We start from the raw sequence: 14,156 nt of genomic DNA, 5'->3' as shown, positions 1-14,156 counted from the left end.
CTTTACCATCCAGCTGCTCTTCAGAGTCCTTTACCATCCAGCTGCTCTTCAGAGTCCTTTACCATCCAGCTGCTCTTCAGAGTCCTTTACTATCCAGCTGCTCTTCAGAGTCCTTTACCATCCAGCTGCTCTTCAGTGTCCTTTACTATCCAGCTGCTCTTGAGTCCTTTACCATCCAGCTGCTCTTCAGAGTCCTTTACCATCCAGCTGCTCTTCAGAGTCCTTTACCATCCAGCTGCTCTTCAGAGTCCTTTACCATCCAGCTGCTCTTGAGTCCTTTAACATTCAGCTGCTCTTCAGAGTCCTTTACCATCCAGCTGCTCTTCAGAGTCCTTTACTATCCAGCTGATCTTCAGAGTCGTTTACTATCCAGCTGCTCTTCAGAGTCCTTTACCATCCAGCTGCTCTTCAGAGTCCTTTACTATCCAGCTGCTCTTCAGAGTCGTTTACTATCCAGCTGCTCTTCAGAGTCCTTTACTCTCCAGCTGCTCTTCAGAGTCCTTTACCATCCAGCTGCTCTTCAGAGTCGTTTACTATCCAGCTGCTCTTCAGAGTCGTTTACTATCAAGCTGCTCTTCAGATTCCTTTACTATCCAGTTGCTCTTCAGAGTCCTTTATTATCCAGCTGCTCTTCAGAATATTTTACCATCCAGCTAATCTTCAGAGTCCTTTACCATCCAGCTGCTCTTCAGAGTCCTTTGCCATCCAGCTGCTCCTCAGAGTCATTTACCATCCATCTGCTTTTCAGAGTCCTTTACTATCCAGCTGCTCTTCCGAGTCCTTTACCATTCAGCTTCTCTTCAGAGTGCTTTATTATCCAGCTGCTCTTCAGAGTCCTTTACCATCCAGCTGCTCTTCAGAGTCCTTTACCTTCCAGCTGCTCTTCAGAGTCCTTTACTATTCAGCTGCTCTTGAGCCCTTTACCATTCAGCTGCTCTTCAGAGTCCTTTACCATCCAGCTGCTCTTCAGAGTCCTTTACCATCCAGCTGCTCTTCAGAGTCCTTTACCATTCAGCTTCTCTTCAGAGTCCTTTACCATCCAGCTGCTCTTCAGAGTCCTTTACAATCCAGCTGCTCTTCAGAGACCTTTACCATCCAGCTGCTCTTGAGTCCTTTACCATTCAGCTGCTCTTCAGAGTCCTTTACCATCCAGCTGCTCTTCAGAGTCCTTTACTATCCAGCTGCTCTTCAGAGTCCTTTACCATCCAGCTGCTCTTCAGAGTCCTTTACCATCCAGCTGCTCTTCAGAGTCCTTTACCATTAAGCAGCTCTTCAGAGTCCTTTACTATCCAGCTGCTCTTCAGAGTCGTTTACTATCCAGCTGCCCTTCAGAGTTCTTTACTCTCCAGCTGCTCTTCAGAGTCCTTTACCATCCAGCTGCTCTTCAGAGTCCTTTACTATCCAGCTGCTCTTCAGAGTCCTTTACCATCCAGCTGCTCTTCAGAGTCCTTTACCATCCAGCTGCTCTTCAGAGTCCTTTACCATCCAGCTGCTCTTCAGAGTCCTTTACTATCCAGCTGCTCTTCAGAGTCCTTTACCATCCAGCTGCTCTTCAGTGTCCTTTACTATCCAGCTGCTCTTGAGTCCTTTACAATTCAGCTGCTCTTCAGTCCTTTACCATCCATCTGCTCTTCAGAGTCCTTTACCATCCAGCTGCTCTTCAGAGTCCTTTACCATCCAGCTGCTCTTCAGTCCTTTACCATCCATCTGCTCTTCAGAGTCCTTTACCATCCAGCTGTTCTTCAGAGTCCTTTACATCCAGCTGCTCTTCAGAGTCATTTACCATCCAGCTGCTCTTCAGAGTCCTTTACCATCCAGCTGATCTTAAGAGTCCTTTACCATCAAGCTGCTCTTCAGAGTCCTTTACTATCCAGCTGCTTTTCAGAGTCCTTTACTATCCAGCTGCTCTTCAGAGTCCTTTACCATTCAGCTTCTCTTCAGAGTCCTTTACCATCCAGCTGCTCTTCAGAGTCCTTTACCATCCAGCTGCTCTTCAGAGTCCTTTACCATCCAGCTGCTCTTCAGAGTCCTTTACTATCCAGCTGCTCTTCAGAGTCCTTTTTTATCCAGCTGCTCTTCAGAGTCCTTTACCATCCAGCTAATCTTCAGAGTCCTTTACCATTCAGCTTCTCTTCAGAGTCCTTTATTATCCAGCTGCTCTTCAGAGTCCTTTACCATCCAGCTGCTCTTCAGAGTCCTTTACCTTCCAGCTGCTCTTCAGAGTCCTTTACTATCCAGCTGCTCTTGAGTCCTTTACCATCCAGCTGCTCTTCAGAGTCCTTTACCATCCAGCTGCTCTTCAGAGTCCTTTACCATCCAGCTGCTCTTCAGAGTCCTTCACTATCCAGCTGCTCTTCAGAGTCCTTTACCATCCAGCTGCTCTTCAGTGTCCTTTACTATCCAGCTGCTCTTGAGTCCTTTACAATTCAGCTGCTCTTCAGTCCATTACCATCCATCTGCTCTTCAGAGTCCTTTACCATCCAGCTGCTCTTCAGAGTCCTTTACCATCCAGCTGCTCTTCAGTCCTTTACCATCCATCTGCTCTTCAGAGTCCTTTACCATCCAGCTGCTCTTCAGAGTCCTTTACATCCAGCTGCTCTTCAGAGTCATTTACCATCCAGCTGCTCTTCAGAGTCCTTTACCATCCAGCTTATCTTAAGAGTCCTTTACCATCAAGCTGCTCTTCAGAGTCCTTTACTATCCAGCTGCTTTTCAGAGTCCTTTACTATCCAGCTGCTCTTCAGAGTCCTTTACCATTCAGCTTCTCTTCAGAGTCCTTTACCATCCAGCTGCTCTTCAGAGTCCTTTACTATCCAGCTGCTCTTCAGAGTCCTTTACCATCCAGCTGCTCTTCAGAGTCCTTTACCATCCAGCTGCTCTTCAGAGTCCTTTACCATTAAGCAGCTCTTCAGAGTCCTTTACTATCCAGCTGCTCTTCAGAGTCGTTTACTATCCAGCTGCCCTTCAGAGTTCTTTACTCTCCAGCTGCTCTTCAGAGTCCTTTACCATCCAGCTGCTCTTCAGAGTCGTTTACTATCCAGCTGCTCTTCAGAGTCCTTTACCATCCAGCTGCTCTTCAGAGTCCTTTACCATCCAGCTGCTCTTCAGAGTCCTTTACCATCCAGCTGCTCTTCAGAGTCCTTTACTATCCAGCTGCTCTTCAGAGTCCTTTACCATCCAGCTGCTCTTCAGTGTCCTTTACTATCCAGCTGCTCTTGAGTCCTTTACAATTCAGCTGCTCTTCAGTCCTTTACCATCCATCTGCTCTTCAGAGTCCTTTTCCATCCAGCTGCTCTTCAGAGTCCTTTACCATCCAGCTGCTCTTCAGTCCTTTACCATCCATCTGCTCTTCAGAGTCCTTTACCATCCAGCTGCTCTTCAGAGTCCTTTACATCCAGCTGCTCTTCAGAGTCATTTACCATCCAGCTGCCCTTCAGAGTCCTTTACCATCCAGCTGATCTTAAGAGTCCTTTACCATCAAGCTGCTCTTCAGAGTCCTTTACTATCCAGCTGCTTTTCAGAGTCCTTTACTATCCAGCTGCTCTTCAGAGTCCTTTACCATTCAGCTTCTCTTCAGAGTCCTTTACCATCCAGCTGCTCTTCAGAGTCCTTTACCATCCAGCTGCTCTTCAGAGTCCTTTACCATCCAGCTGCTCTTCAGAGTCCTTTACCATCCAGCTGCTCTTCAGAGTCCTTTACCATCCAGCTGCTCTTCAGAGTCCTTTACCATCCAGCTGCTCTTGAGTCCTTTACCATTCAGCTGCTCTTCAGAGTCCTTTACCATCCAGCTGCTCTTCAGAGTCCTTTACTATCCAGCTGATCTTCAGAGTCGTTTACTATCCAGCTGCTCTTCAGAGTCCTTTACCATCCAGCTGCTCTTCAGAGTCCTTTACTATCCAGCTGCTCTTCAGAGTCCTTTACTATCCAGCTGCTCTTCAGAGTCCTTTACTCTCCAGCTGCTCTTCAGAGTCCTTTACCATCCAGCTGCTCTTCAGAGTCGTTTACTATCCAGCTGCTCTTCAGAGTCGTTTACTATCAAGCTGCTCTTCAGATTCCTTTACTATCCAGCTGCTCTTCAGAGTCCTTTATTATCCAGCTGCTCTTCAGAATCCTTTGCCATCCAGCTGCTCCTCAGAGTCAATTACCATCCAGCTGCTTTTCAGAGTCCTTTACTATCCAGCTGCTCTTCAGAGTCCTTTACCATTCAGCTTCTCTTCAGAGTCCTTTATTATCCAGCTGCTCTTCAGAGTCCTTTACCATCCAGCTGCTCTTCAGAGTCCTTTACCTTCCAGCTGCTCTTCAGAGTCCTTTACTATCCAGCTGCTCTTGAGTCCTTTACCATTCAGCTGCTCTTCAGAGTCCTTTACCATCCAGCTGCTCTTCAGAGTCCTTTACCATCCAGCTGCTCTTCAGAGTCCTTTACCATTCAGCTTCTCTTCAGAGTCCTTTACCATCCAGCTGCTCTTCAGAGTCCTTTACCATCCAGCTGCTCTTCAGAGACCTTTACCATCCAGCTGCTCTTGAGTCCTTTACCATTCAGCTGCTATTCAGAGTCCTTTACCATCCAGCTGCTCTTCAGAGTCCTTTACTATCCAGCTGATCTTCAGAGTCGTTTACTATCCAGCTGCTCTTCAGAGTCCTTTACCATCCAGCTGCTCTTCAGAGTCCTTTACTATCCAGCTGCTCTTTAGAGTCGTTTACTATCCAGCTGCTCTTCAGAGTCCTTTACTCTCCAGCTGCTCTTCAGAGTCCTTTACCATCCAGCTGCTCTTCAGAGTCGTTTACTATCCAGCTGCTCTTCAGAGTCGTTTACTATCAAGCTGCTCTTCAGATTCCTTTACTATCCAGCTGCTCTTCAGAGTCCTTTATTATCCAGCTGCTCTTCAGAGTCCTTTACCATCCAGCTAATCTTCAGAGTCCTTTACCGTCCAGCTGCTCTTCAGAGTCCTTTGCCATCCAGCTGCTCCTCAGAGTCATTTACCATCCAGCTGCTTTTCAGAGTCCTTTACTATCCAGCTGCTCTTCAGAGTCCTTTACCATTCAGCTTCTCTTCAGAGTCCTTTATTATCCAGCTGCTCTTCAGAGTCCTTTACCATCCAGCTGCTCTTCAGAGTCCTTTACCTTCCAGCTGCTCTTCAGAGTCCTTTACTATCCAGCTGCTCTTGAGTCCTTTACCATCCAGCTTCTCTTCAGAGTCCTTTACCATCCAGCTGCTCTTCAGAGTCCTTTACCATCCAGCTGCTCTTCAGAGTCCTTTACTATCCAGCTGCTCTTCAGAGTCCTTTACCATCCAGCTGCTCTTCAGAGTCCTTTACCATCCAGCTGCTCTTCAGAGTCCTTTACCATCCAGCTGCTCTTCAGAGTCCTTTACCATCCAGCTGCTCTTCAGAGTCCTTTACTCTCCAGCTGCTCTTCAGAGTCCTTTACCATCCAGCTGCTCTTCAGAGTCGTTTACTATCCAGCTGCTCTTCAGAGTCGTTTACTATCCAGCTGCTCTTCAGAGTCGTTTACTATCAAGCTGCTCTTCAGATTCCTTTACTATCCAGTTGCTCTTCAGAGTCCTTTATTATCCAGCTGCTCTTCAGAATCCTTTACCATCCAGCTAATCTTCAGAGTCCTTTACCATCCAGCTGCTCTTCAGAGTCCTTTGCCATCCAGCTGCTCCTCAGAGTCATTTACCATCCATCTGCTTTTCAGAGTCCTTTACTATCCAGCTGCTCTTCAGAGTCCTTTACCATTCAGCTTCTCTTCAGAGTGCTTTATTATCCAGCTGCTCTTCAGAGTCCTTTACCATCCAGCTGCTCTTCAGAGTCCTTTACCTTCCAGCTGCTCTTCAGAGTCCTTTACTATGCAGCTGCTCTTGAGTCCTTTACCATTCAGCTGCTCTTCAGAGTCCTTTACCATCCAGCTGCTCTTCAGAGTCCTTTACCATCCAGCTGCTCTTCAGAGTCCTTTACCATTCAGCTTCTCTTCAGAGTGCTTTATTATCCAGCTGCTCTTCAGAGTCCTTTACCATCCAGCTGCTCTTCAGAGTCCTTTACCTTCCAGCTGCTCTTCAGAGTCCTTTACTATCCAGCTGCTCTTGAGCCCTTTACCATTCAGCTGCTCTTCAGAGTCCTTTACCATCCAGCTGCTCTTCAGAGTCCTTTACCATCCAGCTGCTCTTCAGAGTCCTTTACCATTCAGCTTCTCTTCAGAGTCCTTTACCATCCAGCTGCTCTTCAGAGTCCTTTACCATCCAGCTGCTCTTCAGAGTCCTTTACCATCCAGCTGCTCTTCAGAGTCCTTTACCATTAAGCAGCTCTTCAGAGTCCTTTACTATCCAGCTGCTCTTCAGAGTCGTTTACTATCCAGCTGCCCTTCAGAGTTCTTTACTCTCCAGCTGCTCTTCAGAGTCCTTTACCATCCAGCTGCTCTTCAGAGTCGTTTACTATCCAGCTGCTCTTCAGAGTCCTTTACCATCCAGCTGCTCTTCAGAGTCCTTTACCATCCAGCTGCTCTTCAGAGTCCTTTACCATCCAGCTGCTCTTCAGAGTCCTTTACTATCCAGCTGCTCTTCAGAGTCCTTTACCATCCAGCTGCTCTTCAGTGTCCTTTACTATCCAGCTGCTCTTGAGTCCTTTACAATTCAGCTGCTCTTCAGTCCTTTACCATCCATCTGCTCTTCAGAGTCCTTTACCATCCAGCTGCTCTTCAGAGTCCTTTACCATCCAGCTGCTCTTCAGTCCTTTACCATCCATCTGCTCTTCAGAGTCCTTTACCATCCAGCTGCTCTTCAGAGTCCTTTACATCCAGCTGCTCTTCAGAGTCATTTACCATCCAGCTGCTCTTCAGAGTCCTTTACCATCCAGCTGATCTTAAGAGTCCTTTACCATCAAGCTGCTCTTCAGAGTCCTTTACTATCCAGCTGCTTTTCAGAGTCCTTTACTATCCAGCTGCTCTTCAGAGTCCTTTACCATTCAGCTTCTCTTCAGAGTCCTTTACCATCCAGCTGCTCTTCAGAGTCCTTTACCATCCAGCTGCTCTTCAGAGTCCTTTACCATCCAGCTGCTCTTCAGAGTCCTTTACTATCCAGCTGCTCTTCAGAGTCCTTTATTATCCAGCTGCTCTTCAGAGTCCTTTACCATCCAGCTAATCTTCAGAGTCCTTTACCATTCAGCTTCTCTTCAGAGTCCTTTATTATCCAGCTGCTCTTCAGAGTCCTTTACCATCCAGCTGCTCTTCAGAGTCCTTTACCTTCCAGCTGCTCTTCAGAGTCCTTTACTATCCAGCTGCTCTTGAGTCCTTTACCATCCAGCTGCTCTTCAGAGTCCTTTACCATCCAGCTGCTCTTCAGAGTCCTTTACTATCCAGCTGCTCTTCAGAGTCCTTTACCATCCAGCTGCTCTTCAGTGTCCTTTACTATCCAGCTGCTCTTGAGTCCTTTACAATTCAGCTGCTCTTCAGTCCATTACCATCCATCTGCTCTTCAGAGTCCTTTACCATCCAGCTGCTCTTCAGAGTCCTTTACCATCCAGCTGCTCTTCAGTCCTTTACCATCCATCTGCTCTTCAGAGTCCTTTACCATCCAGCTGCTCTTCAGAGTCCTTTACATCTAGCTGCTCTTCAGAGTCATTTACCATCCAGCTGCTCTTCAGAGTCCTTTACCATCCAGCTTATCTTAAGAGTCCTTTACCATCAAGCTGCTCTTCAGAGTCCTTTACTATCCAGCTGCTTTTCAGAGTCCTTTACTATCCAGCTGCTCTTCAGAGTCCTTTACCATTCAGCTTCTCTTCAGAGTCCTTTACCATCCAGCTGCTCTTCAGAGTCCTTTACTATCCAGCTGCTCTTCAGAGTCCTTTACCATCCAGCTGCTCTTCAGAGTCCTTTACCATCCAGCTGCTCTTCAGAGTCCTTTACCATTAAGCAGCTCTTCAGAGTCCTTTACTATCCAGCTGCTCTTCAGAGTCGTTTACTATCCAGCTGCCCTTCAGAGTTCTTTACTCTCCAGCTGCTCTTCAGAGTCCTTTACCATCCAGCTGCTCTTCAGAGTTGTTTACTATCCAGCTGCTCTTCAGAGTCCTTTACCATCCAGCTGCTCTTCAGAGTCCTTTACCATCCAGCTGCTCTTCAGAGTCCTTTACCATCCAGCTGCTCTTCAGAGTCCTTTACCATCCAGCTGCTCTTCAGAGTCCTTTACTATCCAGCTGCTCTTCAGAGTCCTTTACCATCCAGCTGCTCTTCAGTGTCCTTTACTATCCAGCTGCTCTTGAGTCCTTTACAATTCAGCTGCTCTTCAGTCCTTTACCATCCATCTGCTCTTCAGAGTCCTTTACCATTCAGCTGCTCTTCAGAGTCCTTTACATCCAGCTGCTCTTCAGAGTCATTTACCATCCAGCTGCTCTTCAGAGTCCTTTACCATCCAGCTGATCTTAAGAGTCCTTTACCATCAAGCTGCTCTTCAGAGTCCTTTACTATCCAGCTGCTTTTCAGAGTCCTTTACTATCCAGCTGCTCTTCAGAGTCCTTTACCATTCAGCTTCTCTTCAGAGTCCTTTACCATTCAGCTGCTCTTCAGAGTCCTTTACCATCCAGCTGCTCTTCAGAGTCCTTTACCATCCAGCTGCTCTTCAGAGTCCTTTACCATCCAGCTGCTCTTCAGAGTCCTTTACCATCCAGCTGCTCTTCAGAGTCCTTTACCATCCAGCTGCTCTTCAGAGTCCTTTACCATCCAGCTGCTCTTCAGAGTCCTTTACATCCAGCTGCTCTTCAGAGTCATTTACCATCCAGCTTATCTTAAGAGTCCTTTACCATCAAGCTGCTCTTCAGAGTCCTTTACTATCCAGCTGCTTTTCAGAGTCCTTTACTATCCAGCTGCTCTTCAGAGTCCTTTACCATTCAGCTTCTCTTCAGAGTCCTTTACCATCCAGCTGCTCTTCAGAGTCCTTTACTATCCAGCTGCTCTTCAGAGTCCTTTACCATCCAGCTGCTCTTCAGAGTCCTTTACCATCCAGCTGCTCTTCAGAGTCCTTTACCATTAAGCAGCTCTTCAGAGTCCTTTACTATCCAGCTGCTCTTCAGAGTCGTTTACTATCCAGCTGCCCTTCAGAGTTCTTTACTCTCCAGCTGCTCTTCAGAGTCCTTTACCATCCAGCTGCTCTTCAGAGTCGTTTACTATCCAGCTGCTCTTCAGAGTCCTTTACCATCCAGCTGCTCTTCAGAGTCCTTTACCATCCAGCTGCTCTTCAGAGTCCTTTACCATCCAGCTGCTCTTCAGAGTCCTTTACTATCCAGCTGCTCTTCAGAGTCCTTTACCATCCAGCTGCTCTTCAGTGTCCTTTACTATCCAGCTGCTCTTGAGTCCTTTACAATTCAGCTGCTCTTCAGTCCTTTACCATCCATCTGCTCTTCAGAGTCCTTTACCATCCAGCTGCTCTTCAGAGTCCTTTACCATCCAGCTGCTCTTCAGTCCTTTACCATCCATCTGCTCTTCAGAGTCCTTTACCATCCAGCTGCTCTTCAGAGTCCTTTACATCCAGCTGCTCTTCAGAGTCATTTACCATCCAGCTGCTCTTCAGAGTCCTTTACCATCCAGCTGATCTTAAGAGTCCTTTACCATCAAGCTGATCTTCAGAGTCCTTTACCATCAAGCTGCTCTTCAGAGTCCTTTACTATCCAGCTGCTCTTCAGAGTCCTTTACCATTCAGCTTCTCTTCAGAGTCCTTTACCATTCAGCTGCTCTTCAGAGTCCTTTACCATCCAGCTGCTCTTCAGAGTCCTTTACCATCCAGCTGCTCTTCAGAGTCCTTTACCATCCAGCTGCTCTTCAGAGTCCTTTACCATCCAGCTGCTCTTCAGAGTCCTTTACCATCCAGCTGCTCTTCAGAGTCCTTTACCATCCAGCTGCTCTTGAGTCCTTTACCATTCAGCTGCTCTTCAGAGTCCTTTACCATCCAGCTGCTCTTCAGAGTCCTTTACTATCCAGCTGATCTTCAGAGTCGTTTACTATCCAGCTGCTCTTCAGAGTCCTTTACCATCCAGCTGCTCTTCAGAGTCCTTTACTATCCAGCTGCTCTTCAGAGTCCTTTACTATCCAGCTGCTCTTTAGAGTCGTTTACTATCCAGCTGCTCTTCAGAGTCCTTTACTCTCCAGCTGCTCTTCAGAGTCCTTTACCATCCAGCTGCTCTTCAGAGTCGTTTACAATCCAGCTGCTCTTCAGAGTCGTTTACTATCAAGCTGCTCTTCAGATTCCTTTACTATCCAGCTGCTCTTCAGAGTCCTTTATTATCCAGCTGCTCTTCAGAGTCCTTTACCATCCAGCTAATCTTCAGAGTCCTTTACCGTCCAGCTGCTCTTCAGAGTCCTTTGCCATCCAGCTGCTCCTCAGAGTCATTTACCATCCAGCTGCTTTTCAGAGTCCTTTACTATCCAGCTGCTCTTCAGAGTCCTTTACCATTCAGCTTCTCTTCAGAGTCCTTTATTATCCAGCTGCTCTTCAGTCCTTTACCATCCAGCTGCTCTTCAGAGTCCTTTACCTTCCAGCTGCTCTTCAGAGTGCTTTACTATCCAGCTGCTCTTGAGTCCTTTACCATCCAGCTGCTCTTCAGAGTCCTTTACCATCCAGCTGCTCTTCAGAGTCCTTTACTATCCAGCTGCTCTTCAGAGTCCTTTACCATCCAGCTGCTCTTCAGTGTCCTTTACTATCCAGCTGCTCTTGAGTCCTTTACCATCCAGCTGCTCTTCAGAGTCCTTTACCATCCAGCTGCTCTTCAGAGTCCTTTACCATCCAGCTGCTCTTCAGAGTCCTTTACTCTCCAGCTGCTCTTCAGAGTCCTTTACCATCCAGCTGCTCTTCAGAGTCGTTTACTATCCAGCTGCTCTTCAGAGTCGTTTACTATCCAGCTGCTCTTCAGAGTCGTTTACTATCAAGCTGCTCTTCAGATTCCTTTACTATCCAGTTGCTCTTCAGAGTCCTTTATTATCCAGCTGCTCTTCAGAATCCTTTACCATCCAGCTAATCTTCAGAGTCCTTTACCATCCAGCTGCTCTTCAGAGTCCTTTGCCATCCAGCTGCTCCTCAGAGTCATTTACCATCCATCTGCTTTTCAGAGTCCTTTACTATCCAGCTGCTCTTCAGAGTCCTTTACCATTCAGCTTCTCTTCAGAGTGCTTTATTATCCAGCTGCTCTTCAGAGTCCTTTACCATCCAGCTGCTCTTCAGAGTCCTTTACCTTCCAGCTGCTCTTCAGAGTCCTTTACTATCCAGCTGCTCTTGAGTCCTTTACCATTCAGCTGCTCTTCAGAGTCCTTTACCATTCAGCTGCTCTTCAGAGTCCTTTACCATCCAGCTGCTCTTCAGAGTCCTTTACCATCCAGCTGCTCGTCAGTGTCCTTTACTATCCAGCTGCTCTTGAGTCCTTTACAATTCAGCTGCTCTTCAGTCCATTACCATCCATCTGCTCTTCAGAGTCCTTTACCATCCAGCTGCTCTTCAGAGTCCTTTACCATCCAGCTGCTCTTCAGCCCTTTACCATCCATCTGCTCTTCAGAGTCCTTTACCATCCAGCTGCTCTTCAGAGTCCTTTACATCCAGCTGCTCTTCAGAGTCATTTACAGTCCAGCTGCTCTTCAGAGTCCTTTACCATCCAGCTTATCTTAAGAGTCCTTTACCATCAAGCTGCTCTTCAGAGTCCTTTACTATCCAGCTGCTTTTCAGAGTCCTTTACTATCCAGCTGCTCTTCAGAGTCCTTTACCATTCAGCTTCTCTTCAGAGTCCTTTACCATCCAGCTGCTCTTCAGAGTCCTTTACCATCCAGCTGCTCTTCAGAGTCCTTTACCATCCAGCTGCTCTTCAGAGTCCTTTACCATCCAGCTGCTCTTCAGAGTCCTTTACCATTAAGCAGCTCTTCAGAGTCCTTTACTATCCAGCTGCTCTTCAGAGTCGTTTACTATCCAGCTGCCCTTCAGAGTTCTTTACTCTCCAGCTGCTCTTCAGAGTCCTTTACCATCCAGCTGCTCTTCAGAGTCGTTTACTATCCAGCTGCTCTTCAGAGTCCTTTACCATCCAGCTGCTCTTCAGAGTCCTTTACCATCCAGCTGCTCTTCAGAGTCCTTTACCATCCAGCTGCTCTTCAGAGTCCTTTACTATCCAGCTGCTCTTCAGAGTCCTTTACCATCCAGCTGCTCTTCAGTGTCCTTTACTATCCAGCTGCTCTTGAGTCCTTTACAATTCAGCTGCTCTTCAGTCCTTTACCATCCATCTGCTCTTCAGAGTCCTTTACCATCCAGCTGCTCTTCAGAGTCCTTTACCATCCAGCTGCTCTTCAGTCCTTTACCATCCATCTGCTCTTCAGAGTCCTTTACCATCCAGCTGCTCTTCAGAGTCCTTTACATCCAGCTGCTCTTCAGAGTCATTTACCATCCAGCTGCTCTTCAGAGTCCTTTACCATCCAGCTGATCTTAAGAGTCCTTTACCATCAAGCTGCTCTTCAGAGTCCTTTACTATCCAGCTGCTTTTCAGAGTCCTTTACTATCCAGCTGCTCTTCAGAGTCCTTTACCATTCAGCTTCTCTTCAGAGTCCTTTACCATCCAGCTGCTCTTCAGAGTCCTTTACCATCCAGCTGCTCTTCAGAGTCCTTTACCATCCAGCTGCTCTTCAGAGTCCTTTACCATCCAGCTGCTCTTCAGAGTCCTTTACCATCCAGCTGCTCTTCAGAGTCCTTTACCATCCAGCTGCTCTTGAGTCCTTTACCATTCAGCTGCTCTTCAGAGTCCTTTACCATCCAGCTGCTCTTCAGAGTCCTTTACTATCCAGCTGATCTTCAGAGTTGTTTACTATCCAGCTGCTCTTCAGAGTCCTTTACCATCCAGCTGCTCTTCATAGTCCTTTACTATCCAGCTGCTCGTCAGAGTCCTTTACTATCCAGCTGCTCTTCAGAGTCCTTTACTCTCCAGCTGCTCTTCAGAGTCCTTTACCATCCAGCTGCTCTTCAGAGTCGTTTACTATCCAGCTGCTCTTCAGAGTCGTTTACTATCAAGCTGCTCTTCAGATTCCTTTACTATCCAGCTGCTCTTCAGAGTTCTTTATTATCCAGCTGCTCTTCAGAATCCTTTACCATCCAGCTAATCTTCAGAGTCCTTTACCATCCAGCTGCTCTTCAGAGTCCTTTGCCATCCAGCTGCTCCTCAGAGTCATTTACCATCCAGCTGCTTTTCAGAGTCCTTTACTATCCAGCTGCTCTTCAGAGTCCTTTACCATTCAGCTTCTCTTCAGAGTCCTTTATTATCCAGCTGCTCTTCAGAGTCCTTTACCATCCAGCTGCTCTTCAGAGTCCTTTACCTTCCAGCTGCTCTTCAGAGTCCTTTACTATCCAGCTGCTCTTGAGTCCTTTACCATTCAGCTGCTCTTCAGAGTCCTTTACCATCCAGCTGCTCTTCAGAGTCCTTTACCATCCAGCTGCTCTTCAGAGTCCTTTACCATTCAGCTTCTCTTCAGAGTCCTTTACCATCCAGCTGCTCTTCAGAGTCCTTTACCATCCAGCTGCTCTTCAGAGACCTTTACCATCCAGCTGCTCTTGAGTCCTTTACCATTCAGCTGCTCTTCAGAGTCCTTTACCATCCAGCTGCTCTTCAGAGTCCTTTACTATCCAGCTGATCTTCAGAGTCGTTTACTATCCAGCTGCTTTTCAGAGTCCTTTACTATCCAGCTGCTCTTCAGAGTCCTTTACCATTCAGCTTCTCTTCAGAGTCCTTTACCATCCAGCTGCTCTTCAGAGTCCTTTACCATCCAGCTGCTCTTCAGAGTCCTTTACCATCCAGCTGCTCTTCAGAGTCCTTTACCATCCAGCTGCTCTTCAGAGTCCTTTACCATTAAGCAGCTCTTCAGAGTCCTTTACTATCCAGCTGCTCTTCAGAGTCGTTTACTATCCAGCTGCCCTTCAGAGTTCTTTACTCTCCAGCTGCTCTTCAGAGTCCTTTACCATCCAGCTGCTCTTCAGAGTCGTTTACTATCCAGCTGCTCTTCAGAGTCCTTTACCATCCAGCTGCTCTTCAGAGTCCTTTACCATCCAGCTGCTCTTCAGAGTCCTTTACCATCCAGCTGCTCTTCAGAGTCCTTTACTATCCAGCTGCTCTTCAGAGTCCTTTACCATCCAGCTGCTCTTCAGTGTCCTTTAC

The sequence above is a fragment of the Eucyclogobius newberryi genome, unplaced genomic scaffold (assembly GCF_026437365.1).
Source record: "Eucyclogobius newberryi isolate DKJ021-1_F unplaced genomic scaffold, fEucNew1.0.hap1 SCAF_6, whole genome shotgun sequence".
Taxonomy (NCBI): domain Eukaryota; kingdom Metazoa; phylum Chordata; class Actinopteri; order Gobiiformes; family Gobiidae; genus Eucyclogobius; species Eucyclogobius newberryi.
This window is presented reverse-complemented; position numbering follows the sequence as displayed.